General features: G+C 35.3%; 1 long non-coding RNA gene across 3 annotated transcripts in view; it reads right to left on the reverse strand.

Moving 5' to 3' along the window:
- The window catches only part of LOC135268339 (uncharacterized), a 627,138-nt gene that overhangs the window by 212,857 nt on the left and 393,656 nt on the right, over positions 1 to 20,625 (reverse strand). For all 3 annotated transcript variants that reach the window (XR_010336633.1, XR_010336632.1, XR_010336631.1), the window contains one exon: positions 18,683 to 18,802. This is a non-coding gene — a long non-coding RNA (uncharacterized LOC135268339). The remainder of the gene's footprint in view (positions 1 to 18,682; positions 18,803 to 20,625) is intronic.

Below are 20,625 nucleotides of genomic sequence, written 5' to 3' on the forward strand. Positions count from 1 at the left end.
GTGTTTAGTGATTCTTCATATGGTATAAATCAAATTTTGGCAGATCCTCACACCAATAGAGACTTTTATCTTAAACTTATTACTAATTTTATAACAAATATTGAGTGTACTATTTATTAGAAAATGTGTACCCACAATAATTAGGGTTTTTTTCTGAAATAAAGCTTAAGTTTGATTTTATTCTATTATTTGGACAAAAATTAAAAAATGTTTCTATACATTATAAGTTTTTTTACTCATTTATTTACTAAAATTCAGACTTTATTTGCATTTTTCTGGAGCATTATTTTTACTATTTCGTATTTTATTTTTTATTTTTTTTTTGAGATGGAGTCTCACTCTGTCACCCAGGCTGGAGTGGAGTGGCACGATCTCTGCTTATGGGAACCTCAGCCTCCTGGGTTCAAGCGATTCTCCTGCATCAGCCTCCCAAGTAGCTGGGATTACAGGCATGTGCCACCACACCCGGCTAATTTTTGGTATTTTTAGTAGAGATGGGGTTTCACCGTGTTAGCCAGGATGGTCTCCATCTACTTGATCTCGTCATCTGCCTGCCTCAGCCTCCCAAAGTGCTGGGATTACAAGAGTGAGCCACTGCGCCTGGCTCATATTTCTTTATATCAAATGTGTCTGATACTTGTTTCATGAAACAATCATGAAAACTTGGCACTCTCAATGTTACTCGTCTTCCCAAATCATGTTTACTTTCTCAAGTTCTAGGTTACTGCCTATTCTCCACAGTCATTCATTCATTTATTCATCCACATATTTAAACAATCATTTATTTAGTATCTCCTCTGTAACAGATACATATTATAGATATAAGAAATAAGCAAAATTTATACATATTGTAGATATAAAAAATAAGCAAAATTGAGTCACTAATTCAAGATGCACTGGGGGTAATGAAGAGAGAGACAATTAAAAGGATTAAAAAGCATGTATGTTAAGATAGAAATAAAAACAAGAAACACTGAATTTCCTGGAATAATTACACCGGGTTGAGCCCTGCAGTGTTGACAAGAGTTAGCCACATGGAATGTGATGAGAGAGGTGTGGGAAATTACCATGAAATAGAACGAATATCACGAGCAAAGATTTTGAAGTCCACACCACATTTTATCCAGGCTAATGATCATGGCTAGAGGAGGTAGAATAGGAAGATGGGACAATGGAAGTGATGAGAAAGGAAGCTGAAAAGATATAGAGGTAAGACCAAGAGCCATGTGTACCTCATGTCCAGTGAGCCACTGAGGTTTTGAAGCAAAGAAATGTTTCCATTAAATTTTTATTTTAGAAAGATAATAAAGGTAAAGTATTTTTAAACAAGCTTAAAAGTGACACGAGAAAGTTGGGGCTATAATTAGGCTGTTGCGATCATCCAGAACAAAAATATTATGAAAAGCCAAACTAAGAGAGTGAAATGGGAATAGGGATAGCAAATAGACTTTAGCAAAATCACAGAGGTGATTTGTATTTGATTTGCTGTTCATTTGGAGATAAAGGACAGAGTAGAGAGTCATGCTTGTTTTCCATGATTCTGGCTTTAGCACTAAAAGTAAATGAGACTTAAATGAAGAAGAGCAAGTTTAGAACATGAGTTTAGTTTTTATGTATATTTATCTGGTATATATCCAATGCGTATTTAGAAATGTTCCTTACAGAATTAGATATGCTGATCTAAAACTAAGAAGAGAAAACTGAATTAATGATAAAGACTGATTTCATTTGGCTCTGTATCCCCACCCAAATTTCATCTTGAATTGTAATTTCCATGTGTCAAGGGAGGATACTGATGGGAGGTAATTGTATTATGGGGGCAGTTTCCCCAATGCTGTTCTCCCGATACTGAGTGAGTCACACAGATCTGATGGTTTTAAAAGTGGAAGCTTTTCCTGTGCTCTCACTCCCTCCTGCCACCTAATGAAGGTACCTGCTTCCCCTTTACCTCTCAACTTGATAAGTTTCCTGAGGCCTCCCCAGTCATGTGGGACTGTGATTCAATTTAACCTCATTTGTTTATAAATTACCCAGCCTCAGGTATTTCTTTATAGCAGTCTGAAAACAGACTAATACATAGACTTAGGAGTAATTAGCACATAAACAGTAAGTTCAAGCCTGGAATAGATGCCCAGGACAGTCAAGAATCAAAGGTTGCCAGGTAGGTTTATTGAGACAGTGGAACATTTATTAAATGTTTGAATCTGAACATCCTTTAATGGGGCACACCCTTTCTGGTTTTTCTTAGTCCTCACCAGGCACTATCCTGTTAAAACCTGCTCCACTTTCTTTGTTACTGGCCTGCTCCTAAAGGCACTTGATTCTAAGATCTATAGGAGATATAAGGAGGAAAGGATTAAACTCTGGGAAACAGCGTGTAAGTCTCAGGCAGAGGAAGGCAATCATGGGAATCATACTAGAAAAGGGATGTACAGAGGATGAAAAGGAGATTCAGAATACGTCTGCTTGTATTGGACTCTTCAATTGGTTTCCTCCCAGATCAGTTTCTAATTCTATTAAGAAAGACACATAAGATATATGTGTGGGTGTGGGAGGGAAATTTAGGTATAGATATAGATTAAATTGACTACATAAAAATGCTACCACATTTTTTCACTGAACATTCAATATTGTTTGGGGAAATCATAGGATAAAAATACTTGAGACACCAAGAGTACAGAGTAGCTCTCCTTAATTTTGCTTGCTCCCTACTTCCTTCTTTTGAGAATATCTATAGTTAAGATGCCTGACATATAGAAGTTCCTAGAAACATGTTTGTTCTTCTCTTCATATGCCATAACTTATTTAGCACAAAACTGCTAATGCAAATGTGGATAATGACACCCTCTATCCCATCAGCAGCAAATTTTTGTAAAAAGAAGTAAAAGCAAAAATGAGAAATGACTGGAATAGAGAGAGAATCATTTGTTTATTCTTGAAAGGCAATTTTGATTTCATTTTTTACTAGCCAGGAAAAACCTGTGAAGGAGAACTAGTAAAGGAGAACTAGCTTTATAAGATAATAAAATATGTTTTGAAATAGCAGTAATTGAAACTATTTGTACTAGAGAAGAAACAGAAGGACATAATGAAGAGCCTAGAAATGAAGCTGGGGTGTGGGTGTGTGTGTGTGTGGGGGGGGGTAATATAATTTTAGAAATTATTAAATATTTCTCAGTAGAAAAAGGGTAATTAATAAATGCCATTAGGATTAGTATATATCTATTTAGAAAGTTATATCCTCAACTAATGTACAAAGACTGACAAATATAATTATGGAAACATTTTAAATTAGAATAATGAAAGAAACCTTAAGCTAGTGAAAATGCATGTAACACACTATATATCAGTATTAGTTCTTAAAAGAAACAGGAGTTTACCACAACAAATAAAGTTTATAGAAATAAATAAGAAAAGGATATATATCTTCAAAAGATGATAAAAAAAGCAGTTTTAAAGAATGAAGAAAATCAGAATGAGGAAAAATACAGAAAGCATGCTTATGCAAAGAAATATAAATTGAAATAATGAGTTACGTTTTTCTGCCCAACACATAGGTAACACGAAAAAGACTGAGATAACCTTTATTAATCATTCACCTAGAGGAAATGGCCATTCTTATTCCATATTGGTGGAGGGTAAATTGGGGGCTTTTTTGAAGATTATTTTAAAGTACTCATTATAACTGTAAATGTTCATACAGTTATATTAAATTTCCACCTCTATGTACATATTCTAAACAAACACATGCACATGTACATAGAAGCAAGAATGAAAATTGCAACTCCGACACTGTAATACTGAAAAAATTCTTTATCACAGTCAATATAGTGAAAGGGTGACAGCATACTATGGGATATTTATTACTAGCAATTAAAGTGCACAGCTACATGTACTGACACTGGAATTCTTCAAGGCATGTGAAGAAGAAGGGGAAGGAAGAGAGAAGTTCAAGTGATGGTTGGGGTGGGTTTGGGGATTTAGGTTGTTACTATTTACTTTACATCACTGTTTCTCAGTTGGAGGTCCACAAACTAAATGAAACAACAAGGGATCTAAGATAGGACTCAGGAATTCACATTTTGGCAAACATATTCTTTATCTCTCAACGTTGTTGAGGCATATTTTATATATCTCATATATCATCTATTTCAAGTGTACAATTGAGTTATTTTACACATTTTACCAACTTGTGCCATCTTGATCATAAATCAGTTTTAAAGTATTTCCATTGCTCCAATAAAATCTCTCATGTATTTTTACTGTTAATCTCCAGTCCCCACCCACAGGGCATCATTAATTACTCTATTACCTATTTCTACTGATTTTTCTGTACATTTCATACAAATGATATTATACCACGTCTTGAACTTAGCAATGCATAGGAATCACCTGACATTTTGTTAAAATGCAGATTCAGTGGGTCCAAGATAAGACCTTAGAATCTTCAGTTCTAAGACACTCTAAGATGATACTGATGCCACTGGTCCACGGACCATCTTTCCAGGAGCTTCCCCAGGATGCTTCTGATTCTTATACACAGAAAATCTTGAGGACCATTGCTCCATGCCTTTCTTTACTTTTTCAGTTTTTTTTTTTTTTTTTTTTTTTTTTTTTTTTTTTTTTTTTTTTTGAGACGGAGTTTCGCTCTTGATACCCAGGCTGGAGTGCAATGGCGCGATCTCGGCTCACCGCAACCTCCGCCTCCCGGGTTCAGGCAATTCTCCTGCCTCAGCCTCCTGAGTAGCTGGGATTACAGGCACGCGCCACCGTGCCCAGCTAATTTTTTGTATTAGTAGAGACGGGGTTTCACCATGTCGACCAGGATGGTCTCGATCTCTTGACCTTGTGATCCACCCACCTCGGCCTCCCAAAGTGCTGGGATTACAGGCTTGAGCCACCGCGCCCGGCCTACTTTTTCAGTTTTTAACAATGAACATATTAACCGGGCATGGTGGTGATGGCACATGGCTATAGTCCCAGCTACTCAGGAGGCTGAGGCAGGAGGATCACTTGAGCCTGGCAGGTCAAGGCTGCAGTGAGGCAAGATTGCACCACTGCACTCCAGCCTGCATGACAGAGCGAGACTCTGTCTCAAAAAAGAAAAAAAAAAAAAAGAAGGTTTGTTCATTGTTGTATTTGTCTTTTATTGTCTAGAAAGAGGATAATCATAAAACATGAGGATTATCTTGGTTAACAGGAAAATAAAGAGCCAACCTCATGAAGATAAGAGTCTCAGGAAATAGAGAAGAAAAAAAAAACAACATTTAACAGGAAAATAAAGCCAAATAATTTCATGGGGCCTATGGAAAAAAAATACACAGGTGGCTTAGCATAGACTGAGGTAGGACCCAGCTGTTCCTTACTCTTGCTAGAAAAAACAAGTAACAAAAGGTATTTTATTTATATGCATCCTCTCATGACAAGTTTATTTTTAGTGCCTGCGCTTAAAATGCTTCTCCAGCTGATATGGTTTGGCCATGTTCCCACCCAAATCTCATCTTGAATTGTAGTTCCCATAATCCCCATGCATCAGGGGAGGAACCAGGTGAAGATAATTGAATCATGGGGACAGTTTCCTCCATCCTGTTTCTGTGTTAGTGAGTTAGTTCTCATGAAATCTGACAGTTTTATAAGGGGCTTTTCCCTTCACTGGGCACTCATTCTCTCTTCTGCCACCATGTGAAAAAGGATGAGTTTGCTTCCCTTATTGCGATGATTGTAAGTTTCCTGAGGCCTTCCCTGTCATGCAAAACTGTGAGTCAATTTAACCTCTTTTCTTTATAATTACCCAATCTCAGGTCTATCTTTATTAGTAGTGTGAGAATGGACCAATATACCAACCTTACTAGTGGTTGGACTAGTTCATGCTTTCAGAAGATATTTCCCATGTGTCATATAACATAAACTCCTTAAACAGCACTTTTCTAGTATTATGTGTACCAACTTCAGGTTGGAAGGAAGCATCACTAGTTATATTAGCATTCAGTTTCTTCTGATCAATATTCTGTTGTGAATATAGATAAAGAAAAGAAATATAGACGTCCAGAACACTGTTATCTTTTTTGTAAACTCTTGAAGTCAATTCATATTACGTATCATTTTAATCCAAGCCAATCAATTTTATTAAACATATATTTAGCACACTTCCTTATTCATCTCCTTCTTTTCAATATTACCAACTATTAAGTTTCCATTCGTATAAAATAAAGCCATGGTTTGGTTAATCCAAAACAATAGTTAAATGTAAGATATTTGGTTTTGGAATGCTTTATAAAATTCTACTATTTTTTTTTCACTTGGACTTCCAAACCTCAGAAAGGCATATAATTAGTATTTCTATTTCTCCATACCTTTGGAATCCCTGCAAGTGTATCTTTTCTCATAAAGATCATAGCCCATTTTGTAGAACAATAAAACATTTTTTATCTGAAAGTATAAAATTTTTAAATACAAGGAATTCGCCATTTCTCTGTCTAATTATCTTAACAGTTATATTTTAGTTTTTTTCTAGGGAAATGTTTATATTTTTGACCTAGTGATATCACTTCTACAAATATACCTGAGAATCTCAGAAGCAGAAAACACTTTACATTTGAAGATGCTCATCATATAATTTATTTAAAAAAAATAACTGAAAACAACCTAAATGTCAGGTAATATGGGAATATTTACATAATTATGGTTTACTTGCTTGTTTAATAAGCCAAAACCTAAAAATAGTGCTTATGGAGAATTTCAACAAGCATGGTCTACAACAACTGTATTCACTAAATAAGTCATTCATTAAGCAAATGTCTGTAATAAATGCCAGGTACTGTATAATTTACAAAGTATTTATATAAAAATAGGTTTTATGATCAGCATGCAAAATTATAAATATCATCGAAACTGCTTTAGTACTACCACAACAAAGATTATATTAAAAAAGATCAGAAAGAAAATGGGCAACTATGGCAAACTAATGTTTATGTTCCACTTTTCAGTATGTTTACAATTTATATACCGATATTTACAAAGGCAATTTTTAAAATTTAAGAAATAGGTGAAGTTTGAAAACCATGGTTTACCAAAATTAGTTATAAAAGAATTAAAACACCTTTTGAAGCTTTTCTATATACTGAAAAAAATGCAATGTCTTCTTCCATTCTCTATTCTCTTTATGCATAACAGAGTTTGTCTACTCTAGTTATTTTCCATTTCAATAACAATGATAACCAGGCCAGAGGGCTCTTAGTCTTTGAAATTGTACTGTATAGCAGATTAGTTATAGGGTATCAGTAAATTGGATCTAAACCCAAGGCATTTCTCACAATGCATCTCAATGTTGTTTTTCAGATTCTTGCTTGTAATATCAGTGGCAGCACAAGTAGAAAGCTAGTTTAGCCTACAGAAAAACTTTTTCAACTGATATTAATTTTTATGTATAAAGGAAAAAAAAAAAAACTAGTGGTTGACTCACTGGCTGGCTGCATTGATTCTAAACCAAGTGAAGTTCCTATCTAGTTAAATAAGTCTCTCTCAGGAGGACTCTCAACTTTTTACAGAATATATCTGAATTTTCTGGCCACAAAACAATAATAGGGGAAAGGATACACTGAAGAGCAACTGATGTAATCAAAAGGTTATGTTTTCTGCTAAAGATTTTCCTTGTGTCTTAGAAGCTATGAAGACCATTTATGATGTGTCAACGTGGTTAGGCCACAGTACCCAGATATTTGGTCAAATACTATTCTACATGTTTCTATGAGGCTATTTTTTAGATGGAATTAACTTTAAATCAGTAGACTTCTAGTTAAGTAGATTGCTGTCCAAAATGTGGGTGGGTTTCATCTGGTTGAAAGCCTTAAGAAAAAGACCAACCTCCCTGGATAGAGAGGGAAAACAGAGAATGCTTACAGCAGATTGCCTGTGGACTTGAACTGCAACTCCTTCTTAGGTCTCTAGCCTGCTAGCCTGCTTGACTTATTTTGGGCTTGTCAACCTCCAACATTTTGTAAGCCAATTCCTTAAAAAATCTGTCTCTCTCTCTCTCTCTCTCACTCTTTCTTTCTCCCCACACACTGTTTCTCTTCTTTTTTATTTCTCTGGAGAAACTTGACTAGTACATCATCTTATTTTGACAATTTAGTACATTGGCTCTTCTCAATACCAAATAGACTGGCCTTCTCTAAGTATATCATAGTTACATAAAGTTACTTGTGGAATATAAAATAATTAGTCATATTATAACATTCATAAGAAGTTCTCTTTTACCTCAGCTAGTGAGCTAGGTCCAGACTCCTAGTCCAGGTGTCTTCCCCATCCACCCCTTTTATATATATTGGCCAATAAGAAAACACCTTGGCTATTAGGGCCTAGGAATGATTGTCATAGAAACAAAGCCATAAATAATCAAGGTTTTACAGAGAAATGTTTAAGAAAACAAGTCATAAGAGTATTCAGAAGTTTAATTACAGTCTAGCTATATTATAGAAGTGGATGTTTATTTTGTTAACAATATTTTCAAGGTGAAGGAATTATCTTTCAATCTACTTTGTTGGGACACACTGTTCAATCCAAATGGTTAAGACCAGAAAAACATTGTTTTCATATTGGTTTGTCTGATGAAAAATATGGTATCTTAAATTTTACATTTCATGAAAAAAACTTGCAAAGTAAAATTTTACCAATCAAAGAAAAAGTATTTTTACAATGTCTTTATTTACACCTTTTATCTGCATCACAAAAGGTAATACTTTAAGATGGAAAAATCCAATCAAAAGCAGCATGTTTATCTGACATACTAAAATGAGATCATGACTTAACTGCACATTTACTAATAATTTTATTGAGACAAATTTGGACATATCTGCTATTGATTTGAAACAAAATATTAGATTGATAATGCCTGCCAATTCTGTTGTTTTCACTTGCAGCTTAGCTCACCGTGATGAAGTGTTAAGAACAAAGAACACAAACAGTAAACACGCCACATTAAAAGAGATTTGTGATCTACTGACTACCTTGCAGAGCTTATTCTGAGACATGTGATGGAACTGTTTGCATATCTCTCTTCTGAACTTCGTATCTTAAAATTGTATACCAGACTCTCCCAAGCTACTGGGGAACAATACACAGAAAACTCTGGGGTAGAAATTTGTGCCCTGAGAGACAGAGATTAAGGTAGCCAACTGAAAAGGAGAAAAAATTAATTGAGTTTGAAAGTTAGATTAATGGATATAGAAACCTTATGAGAGAGTGTGATACACCTAAGCAGAGACATATCAGCTGAAATAAACAGTTCTAGAGTATAACAGGGAAAGTCATTCAAATGTCTTAAAATCCAACTTTTATGAAATTTGCTTCACAGAATGAAATGAACTTGTGGAAAGTTGCAGGAATTACACAAACTCAAGAGTGCCTATAAATGACCAGAAGTCTAGAATCTGCTAATAACTAAAATAGTAAGCAAAGTGAAAACAGGGACACTGTATATACAATAGGATGAAATGTCTATGGCTATGTGAGAGTACAAACCAAAAACTGCTGGTAGCTTGCACTTCCAACATTTACATTAAAAAGTTGCATAGGAGTCATGAGTTTACCTATATAAAAAAACCTGCATATGTAAAATTAAACCTAAACCTAAAATTAAAAATTAAAATATTTAAATAAAAAGAAAAATTATCTTTTGTAGTTTTAATGAACAATGATGCTATGATTCTAAGTGCTTCCAATAAAGTGGAAGACCTGAAAAAAAAGTTGAAAGACCTGAAAATAAAAGGACTCAAAGCCATTATAGCTCTTCAAATCTTCATTGTTCTTCAAGAAGTATGAAACCAAAAAACATTAATCTAAGGTACATGTATTTAGTTTATTTTACTTTCTAAATAGCAAAATGAGTATTAGAATGTTGACTTCAAGTATTTGTATAGTACACATTTTCATAATTGATCAATAAGCAATACTGATAAAATTCTTATTTTCCTGAGAAAATACATAAACGATAACCTTGATGGGAAAGAATAAATCTAACTAAAGTCACCATGGTCCATCATAATTTTCAACCCCTTTGGGTATGGTTATCTCACTAAAAACAAAACATCCCAAAACATACAACAAAAGTTTAGCACCTAAATAATATTTTCACTTGGCTGTCAGATAATCAGAGTTCTAGATTTCCCCTTTTCTGATGTCACCTCCTTTCCAACTTCTGCAGGAAGTTTCCTATTTTAAATATTTAATAGTCAAGTTTCTCAACATTGGGTAATAGGCCCTCTTCTTACTCTACATTCTATCTTTGATTATCTTGTCATGGTCAACTCTCTTGCCTTTAATGACCATTTTATGGCCAATAACTCCCATAAATCCAGTCCAATTATATTGCGTATTTTATGCACATATATGTATACAAGAGCAGAGGCCATAATATACGAGTAACTTGGCATCTTGGATGCCAACCTGGATGACTTACAAGTATGTCAAACTTTTCAACATTCACGTATTTAAAAACATGAATTGTTCATCTTTTTCTGCAAAACTTCCTTTTCCTCAGTCTTTGTTTTATCTGAAAAGGGCATGTCTTAGCCTTGTCATTTTCATCTCTGTCATTCTATACATTCAATTCATCATCAAGTCTGACTGTACTTCATATGTATGTATGTGTGTGTGTTTATGTGTTATCTTCTCTACTGTCACCACCATAATTTCATCCATCATTATCTCTTACCAGGATTGCAACAAAGGCCACCTAATAAGTCTCCCTATATATCCCTTTTATTTCCACTCTAATTCTTTCCACACATATGCCAATGTAACCTTCTCAAAACGTAATGTGGATTATGCCATTTTCCAGGACAAAACTCTTCCAAGTCCCATTGTATTCTGATTAATACCTAAAATGTTGAGTGTGCATAAGGCTCTTACAGAATCATAAGTTGCCTTAGTTCTCCTACTTTCACCTTCCCTGATCTTCATCCCTTTGATCACTCAACTCCAGACTCAATAGGAATCTCTCAGTTCCTTAAATATATCAAGGTCTCTTCTCCGTACCGTTCCCAAAGATACAGTTCTAACTGGACTATTCTTTCTTCTTCCCAGTCTCCCTTCTCATGATTTGCTTAGATAATTCTTAGTATCCACCACATTAAAACTTCCTCTGAGAAGACTTCCCCAAGCACTTAACCAAAGTTAGAATTCCATTATACTTTCCCATTGCAAACAGTGCTTTCTCATAACACTTGGTTATGAGAACCTATATTAGAGTAATTATGGTTATATAATCCTATATTAGAGTAATTATGTATTGAATGCTCTCCTTTCTTCTTAGACCTGGGAGATGTGGTCATATTTGTTTTGTTTAGAATTGTATACCTAGTATGCAATCAATAAATAGTGTTAAATAAAATATTGGTTTTATTCTGTTTAACATCAATGTAAAATATTCATAATGACACTGACACAAGTTGTTTCCTTCAAAAGGTTTTCTTTTCAAGTTATGTAGCTTAACATGACTTCTGAATTTGTAAACAGTTGCTAAACTTCTTTATGAATAATTTTTCTTATATCACAAAGGATTTCTCAAATAATTTCAGTCATGGGATTTAAAAGTACTTCCTCATAGCTTGCTTAGAAGTCATTCTATTTGTTTCCTTTAGTAAGTCAGTTTCCCTTAATTTAAATGTAAAATATTGGAAGACTGTGTTTTCAAAGACATATGAATTAACCCTCCCACATGTAAAATATATTGCATATACCACCTGTCAAGCAGGCAGGCCCTCTCAACTTTCAGAATGTTTTTCCTATCCATAATTATATGAATCTGACATGTGTTATATCATTAAATTTATAAAGTCATTTGTATTTTCCAAACTGCTGTCAGCTTGTAGATCATACGGGCTGTATAAGATAGGATACTTTACTGGGAAGAAAAACATTGCAAAGAAAATATAGCTGTGGTAATGGGATAGTCACTCACTCCAGAAACTAAAGTGAAGTAATTTTATTTGAATAAGATATTAGAGAGTTAGGAGTTCCTGTAATTTTAAGTCATGTTGTTTTTCTTTTATTCTTACCAATTGTAGTATCATTTTGCTCTTTAAAGCCAGATTTTCTATTAAAGTTCTGCAACTGTACATCACTTTCTTTGTCCAGTAACTTGCTCCCCCTGGTGGTGGTTTTGCCAAGCTCAAATTGTTACTAGATACAGATACTTAATTTTACAATTTGGATTTTTCTTTTTCTTAATTTGAAGACTGACATCTCAACACCATATTTCTAGGGGGATATAAGTTGTCATGAGTTGTCACTGAACTTATGATTAAAAAGTGCTGTCCACTGATTTGGAGAGATCATCCCAGTGATATCTTTATTTCTGAAAAATAATTATTATATTTCATAAATCAAACCATTTTTATGCTAATATGAGTTACTATTAAGAAGCATATGTCAGATAATAATTTAATGTTCTTTTTTTTGTAAAGTGAAAGTAAGGTTATTAGGAAAGTAAAGGAATAAAAGAATGGCTACTCCACAGTCAGAGTAGCCAATAATTATGTTTATCACAGAAGTCTGACAGGATGGACTAATATTCAAGAATGTGGCTGTGGGGAGGCCAAAATTTCCTGTTTGGGAAAAATCTTCCATCTTGACACCAACGTTGTTTCCAATTTTACTTAATATTATTATAACTTAAGGAGTTACTTTTGAAATCACTGAATGCTTCTGGCATAAAAGAGATACAGGTTGAAAAGGAGTTAGATTAAGGGAAACAGCCCTTACTTGAACCTAGTCATTTGAAGTAAGGTGGAACATTAAAAAGAAATGGCCACATCTCTAAAGATCATTAAAAATAAATGATCTTTTCTAATTTGACATCACGTAAATACTTCAGATATTTAATGCTGGCAGTATACAAGCTTAATTCTGAGTCAGATGCTAAAACCATATATTTGTGTCAGAATGTCATACTGGCTACCAATTTAAGAAGACTTCAGTGAAATGCTCTCAGAGCAAAGGGGAGGGAAACTGTCTTCAGCTCTATGTATGTATGCTCCCAATGCATATTTGAAATGTTTTACTTGGGACTCTTCATACTCAAGAAGGCATTCAGAAAGAAATCTACAATATATTTTCCCCAGATGTCTTATCATGAGGACTTTGCATTTTTTAAGCCTTTCTATCTGTCAGAGCCCAGTGAAAAGACAGTTTCACTCCAGTAATTTTTGAAAAAGCTACTGGCTTTTAAGAATAATGAATAAAAAGAAAACAGAAAGAGAACTGGGAACAAGGGAGGGAGTTGAATATTCACATCTGAAATATAAAGACCTTCAGAATGTTTTTGGCTTAAAAATATTCTTTACATAAGAAATGCTTATGAAGATTTGGAATGCTTTGGAATCATAAAGAGTTAGGTGATTTTAGGGACATTTCACTCAACTATTCAGCACAGATTTATAATAATGCTACTGGGTTAATCCCATCGACATTAATTGTTTATGGTCTAGCAGGTACTGTAACTATGCCCAAACAATAACTAGTAATTGCCGTGTGTTAACGAAACTCTGGAGAAATCATCTATGACATTCTTTTGCAAGACCAGGGCATCTATGAAGGTTTTCTGTACTAATTTTGAGATATTGGAGCATCTGGAAGGGGGTTAAAACTTTTCCGTTTAGGGGACCCCCTAATCTTAACAGAGAGCCAGCTAGTATCTGCAAAGCTCTCTGTTCCATTTAGCATGAGACTTTGTTACACATAATTCTCTTCAACCAATTAAAACTTAACATTTGTACACTTCTGTAATTAAAATGTAAATGTAGCAATAAATTTTGTCTTTAAAAACAGAGTACACAGGTTAATTAAGATGAAAACTCACCTAGACTCTGTTTTTTGGTTAAGTATGGTTTTCAAAGAGCCTGCTTATGTGGTAGAATATGAATTCTGGACCTGGGTTCTACATAACCAAAAGATCCATTATCTGCTTGACAAAGTAAGGAAAGAAAGTCCCATAGAGTTAAGAAAAAAATACAATTATTAAATGTACTCTTTAAAGTGATAAGGGGGAAGAGACTCACTAGTTTCTTTTTGAAATTAATTTTTTATAGTTCAATTTTGCTTCTTAGAAATTGCTAGCTTTAAAAGCAAATAGCCTTCAAATGGTAGGGATAATAATGAAAATTGCTACAATGAATGCATTTATAGAAACCATAAACTTTTGCGCATATACTCTATTTTTATCTATCTACCTGAGTAATTAAAGGAGGACTTCTAGGCCCATTGGAGACATTGGGGCCACAATTCAGACACATAACCTCCCTCCCTAAGAGGGAAGGTGAACAAAGCACAGAAAAGCAAACACTTTAGAAATGACCTTGCATTATTCTTGATGCTACTGCAGGAAGATGCAATTCTAAGGGTGATGATGGAAGGGAATAAAATACAACATTTATTTTCCACACTGAAAAGGCAAATAACGCTTTGTTAGTGGTTTTTCCAGGGAAGCATTTTCTAGTTGTTGCCACTTAATCATAGCTGAACTCCTTGCACATACAAAACACAATGTCACATTTAATTTTTAGCCATTAGAAAGATGGATATTGCATAGATGTTAAAAGCAGCAAAGATAAAGAAACAATTACATGATATTTATGACATGAGAAATAAAATATTTCTAGATATCACAGATTGCATATAATAATTACTTTAAGAACAGAAACATATAACACCAAACTGAAAATTTGGGGCATGGGATATAATTAACATTGGGGTTAGGAAAGGTCATCATAGCTACCTTAAAAGTAAAACTATTGCCACAATATAAATTAGGTCATTAGAAATTGAGAGTAGGAGTTGAACCAGCATCCATAACATGATATAGCACCCTGGAACATCTCATTAAATACTTCAAATTGATGAAGTGCTTTAACATCCTTATGTTTTTATTTACTGATTTAAATTCAGTCCTACAAAGCAGAAAAAGAGATAGAGTACAGCCTAAAACAAAGCTAAGAGGTAAAAAGCATTTTTTGTGGATGTTTCAGAATATATTTGTTTCTCATGCAAGTTGCTTCAGTGGATTTTAAGGCACTAAGACAATAGTTTTTCCCTTCATTTAGACATCTACCCCTTCATTCTCATTCAAAAACAAAACAAAACACAATTATTTAATTTCTTGTACCTTTTTTCTACAATTTGGACTATTTGAAATCCCAACCTAATGAAGTTTATATGCTTTTTGCTTAGAAATTAACAAAATTTCTAAAGATATTGCTTCTTATTATTTTCATTATACACTCTGCATCTCAGTCATTTTTTTTGGTGTTTTTGTTATCTGCTTTGTGCGCGCGTACACGCACACACACACACATTTTTTCATGTTTTACTTTGTGAAAAATGTTTCTCCTGAGCCTTATAAACATTTTTAAGCATCCCAAGAGTCTTTACTCTCAAGTATGTGGTTATTGGTTTTCTGTTTTTGTAAGGCTCCTTAAAACACTGCTTTGAATCTTTTTCCTCATAATTTTAGTCGTTCACAAGCCAAATTCAGAGCACATTTAAATTGCAGCAAAGACAGTGATTGTGCCTTCAGGGATACAGCACACCCTTTCATTCCCCAGCTATTGGTCAAACTCTTTAAAGAAAACCATGAGCAGCAACACATGAGTGTTGCCAAGGGAAATTCCACCAGCCCAGGAAACAAGCAAACCACCCCTTCAGGAGAAATAGAGAAGAGACTGTCACCACAGAGCCAGCCTGGCTTCTACCTCATTTATTTTCTTCTTCATTACTGCATAGCCTATCCTCAGAAATGGTTTATTTCTCTTTCTTAGACCTTCTTTCAGCCTCTCCTCAGGCAAGGGTCCTGTTTACATTTTGCTCCAGCCTTAAGGAAGTTACATTCCTTGGTTAGCCATCACCATCTCATTTGGGAATTAGGAATCAATATCATGGGTCTTTACGCTAAGAACTAGTTTAGTATTCTCTGGTTCCTTCTGGAGAAGTCCAAGTTTTCCCATCCACCAGAAACTGCTAAAATTTACAAAGAAGGTGTATGTCCTAGGGACTGCATTATCGTTCTCTCTAGCCTGAAACTTCTCTTGAGGCATCTTAACAAGTTGATGTAGCATTCTGCATCAGTAGCGTTCTGCTGGAACCCTAAGGACAGTCCATCTACCTACATCATGGATTATCTGAGTCCACCTGGACCCTAGCTCTGTATAAATACTGGAGTAACTAAACTAGGTGTCCCCAACCTCTGGGCCACAGACTGGTCCATGGCCTGAAAGGAATCAGGCTACACAGCAGGAGGTGAGTGAAGGGTGAGTGAGTGAAGCTTCATTTGTATTTACAGCTGCTCCCCGTCACTCACATTACCATCTGAGCTCTGCCTCCTCTCAGATCAGCAGTGACATTAGATTCTCATAGGAGCACAAACCCTGTTGTGAACTGTGCATGAGAGGGATCTAGGTTGCAGGCTCCTTATGAAAATCTAAAGCCTGATGTTCCATCACTGTCTCCCATCACCCCCAGATGCGACCATCTAGTTATAGGAAAACAAGCTCAGAACTCCCACTGATTCTACATTACGGCAACTTGTATAACATTTTATTTTATGTTATAATGTAATAATAATAGAAATAAAGAGCACAATAAATGCCATGTGCTTGAATCATCCCAAAATCATTCCCATGCCAGTCCATGGAGAAAAAAGCTGTCTTTCATAAAACCATCCCTGGTGCCAAGGTTGGGGACTGTTGAACTAAACAACAGACGAACATGGAACGTGGAGATACAGCAGTATCACCATGCTTAACATTCTTTTCGCCCTTAATCAGAATATCAGAACGTAGAATGTGTCCCTTCACTCTCATTTCCATATAGGTATGTGACTTACTTACCCCACGTGGCTTTTACTAATACTCTCCTCCAAAATTTTTATTGATTCCTTCAAAATGGCTGCTTCATAATAAAGCAAACAAAGCAAAAAAAAAAAAAAAAAAAAAAAAGCCTCTTACATACACATCTCTTTATCGGATATTTTTCCCAGTCCTTATTTTTGCTGAAAAGTTGTCTCTTTCTCCTCTGCTAACTTCCCAGCTGTCTGTAATGGAGAATGTCAGTCACCAGAACAGGGAATTCATGCACCAGGAAAGGTGTCAGCATGCTGCTAGTCTCCAGCTCTACCCCATCCCCAGATCCAGCTGCTTACAACTTTTACTCTTCCACCTTGATGTGTGCATCTGACCTCCTTCCATAGGGTGCCATTTGGCTCTATAGTCAGAGTCATGCATGAGCCTCCAAGTCATTTCTTCACATTTATCAAATAATTCAGCACCATGTGCATGACTTTCCCCTCCACTCAAAATTTTTTCAGTATTCTGGTTGGTTCAATGCCTATGCAAAAGACCAGTTCAATTGTTTGCTTTATAGTTTATTGAGCTTTTCAACTCTGATGACCTTCATATCCACATTTCCTTAGCCCCTCAAACCCATAACTCCACATTGGACCTTATAATTACCTAGAACTGTTCCATTTCTGAAGTTTTCAGCTGTAAATTCCCATTTGTGCTACCACTTATCCTTTCATTTTCTCACTTATTTACTCCTACTACAATTCAAACCCACAAAATTTCGAGTTCTGTATCTTCCTACCTTTCCTCAATGTGCAAGCAAACTAATTTTCTTCTTATCCAGTCGAGACTCACTAACATGAATGCATCCGTTGTTAACAACATGAACTTACTTTCTCCTTTAACCTTCTGCCACCTTTATCCTGAAAAAACCTCAACCTGGATCTGTAAAAGTCTACCTTCTCTACACTTACACCACAATTGCCAAAATGAGATTGGAAGTCATCACATAGCTATGTACAGTAGATTCCAAGCCCCTGACCTCAGCCTGGCACCACACACTGCTTGGCAAGCCTTCTAATGAGCTCCCTTAAATATCAGCTACTACAGGTACGCTCAACCCTTATATCCTGCCACAACTACATAAGCTTTAAGGTTATTTTTTATCAAAGTACAACATGACATAATGAAAACTCCATAAAGGTTTATAGCTTCAGGTGTTCTCAAAAACTTATGCTGTGTAAGCCTCACCATAACCAGAAAACCAAACATTATCAGCAACCCAGAGCTCTGCTTATTCCCAAGCTTCCTCTTCTCCTGACTAACAGTGTAGGTTATTTCACATTTTCTTTTTTTCCCTTTTCTTCTCTTCTTTTTTAATTATATAGTATGTACCCTTTTGTCTATGGCTTCTTTGGTTTAATATTATGTTCCTGAGGTTCTTCAGTGTTTTTGAGTATAGTTTGTACTTATCAATGCTGTGTAGAATTCCATTTTACGAATACACCACAGGATATTTATCTATTATGCTATTGACATTCAGTATGTGTCCAGTTTGGAGGTATTAAAAATAGTGCTGCTATAATAATTCTAGTACATGTCTTTTGTTTAAATAGTTGTACATTTCTGACAGATGTATACTTAGAAGTAGAATTATACTTAGGTATCCAATTGTAAGATACATGTTTCCTGCATATGTTCAACTATACTAGATGGGAAAAAGTCCATAATCAGAGCATGTGTACCATTTTATAGTTTTGTACAGAGCATTATTAGGCCATTCTTGGGTTGGTATAAAGAAACATATAAGACTTACTAATTTATAAAGAAGAGAGGTTTAATTGACTCACAGTTATGTAGGCTGTACAGGAAGCATGGCACCACCATCTGCTCACCTTCTGAAGGGGACCCAGGGAGCTTTTACTCATGGCAGCAGGCAAAGCAGAAGCAGGCACTTCACATGACAAAAGCTGTAAAAAGAGAGTGTGTGGGAGGGAAGTACTATACACTTTCAAATAATCAGATCTCCTGAGAACTCACTCACTCTCATGAGGATGGCCCCAAGCCCTGAGGGATCCACACACCTTCCATGAGGCCCACCTCCAACATTGGGGATTACATTTCAACATGAGATATGGGTGGGGACAAACACCCAAACTTTATCACATAGTATCTCAGTCCATTTAGTGCTGCTGTAACATATCTGACGCTGGGTAATTCATAAAAAAGGGAAATTTATTTCTCACAGTTCTAGAGGCTAAGTCAAAAATCATGGCACCAGCATCGGGTGAGGACCTTATTGCTTTCTCCCCAAAGGCAGAAGAGCCAAACAGGGTAAACCCACTCCTAAAAGCCCTTTTAATAACAGCATTAATAGCCCTCATGGCCTACACACCTCCCAGAAGGCCTCACCCTCCAATACTATTGCATTGTAGATTAAGTTTCCAACACACGAATTTGGGGAAACACATTGAGATCACAGCACACAGTGTGTAAGCGTTCTGGTTGCTCCACTGTTGGTATTTTTTGTCTTTTTCACTTTAGCCATGCGGGAGAACGTGTGGTATCATCACATTTAATTTTTACTTTGTGTTAAAAATTCAGCACATTTTACTTGTTTTCTCTGATGACTTAATTGAACACCTTTTCATGGTTTTATTAGAATACCTTCTTTTGTGATGAGTCTGTTCAAGACTCTTTTTTTTTCATTTGAGACAGAGTCTTGCTGTGTCCCCAAGGCTGGAGTGCAGTGGCGTGATCTCAACTTACTGCAACCTTCACCTCCCAGGTTCAAGCAATTCCCCTGCCTCAGCCTCCCGAGTAGCTGGGACTTCAGGCACACTCCACCACACCCAGCTAACTTTTGTGTTTTTAATAGAGACGGGGTTTCACCATGTTGGCCAGGATGGTCTTAATCTCTTGACCCCATGATCCACCCACCTCAGACGTGAGCGATCTCACCTGGCCAAGACTTTCATTCTATTAATACTTAGTTATCTTTTTCTTATTGACTTTAAGGACTTCTACATATAATTTGGACATATATATAGTAAATACTTTTCCTATTTTAATAATGTATTCTTTTGATGTACACCAGTTCTTAATTTTAATATAGTCCAACTTACAATTTTTATGTGACTGTATCTCAAATTTGCATTTTTTCAAGGTCATGAAGATATCATACATTTTCCTCAAATATCTATATTTTTCCCTTCAAATTTATATTTTCAATCTATCTGCTACTGATTTTGTATGTGTTGAAAAGCAGAGGTCTGATAGAGATTTTCATATGGTTATAATCGACCCAGCACAATTTAGCAAAAAGATCATTCTTCCCCCAACCCCACTATAGAGTGTTACCTTTATCACTTAATAGATAAGTACATATGTAATGTATACATATCTTAGATATGTATATAAATATATTCATATAATAGATGTGTACATATATGTGTTCATGTAATGGATATGTACATATGTAATGTGTATGTGTAATACATATGTACATGTGTATGTGTAATACATATGTACATATGTATACACATCTATTTTTGAAATTTAAGTCTATTCTTAATCAATGCTCCATGATTTTTGTAGATTAATTCTTCTTCTACCTCTCAGAAAAAGTAGAAGCCATTAGTTAAGAATTTTCTCGCCGATTTCCTCATTGCTAATATAATTATTTGTTATCCATATATTCACTCAGAAAGTGTTTTTTGGAGGTGGTCATTATATACAGACACTGAATTAGGCCCTAGGGCATAATAATGACTGAGATAGACATGGAATTCTA

The sequence above is a fragment of the Aotus nancymaae genome, unplaced genomic scaffold (assembly GCF_030222135.1).
Source record: "Aotus nancymaae isolate 86718 unplaced genomic scaffold, 86718_ANA_hifiasm-v0.15.2.pri h1tg000040l, whole genome shotgun sequence".
Classification (NCBI taxonomy): domain Eukaryota; kingdom Metazoa; phylum Chordata; class Mammalia; order Primates; family Aotidae; genus Aotus; species Aotus nancymaae.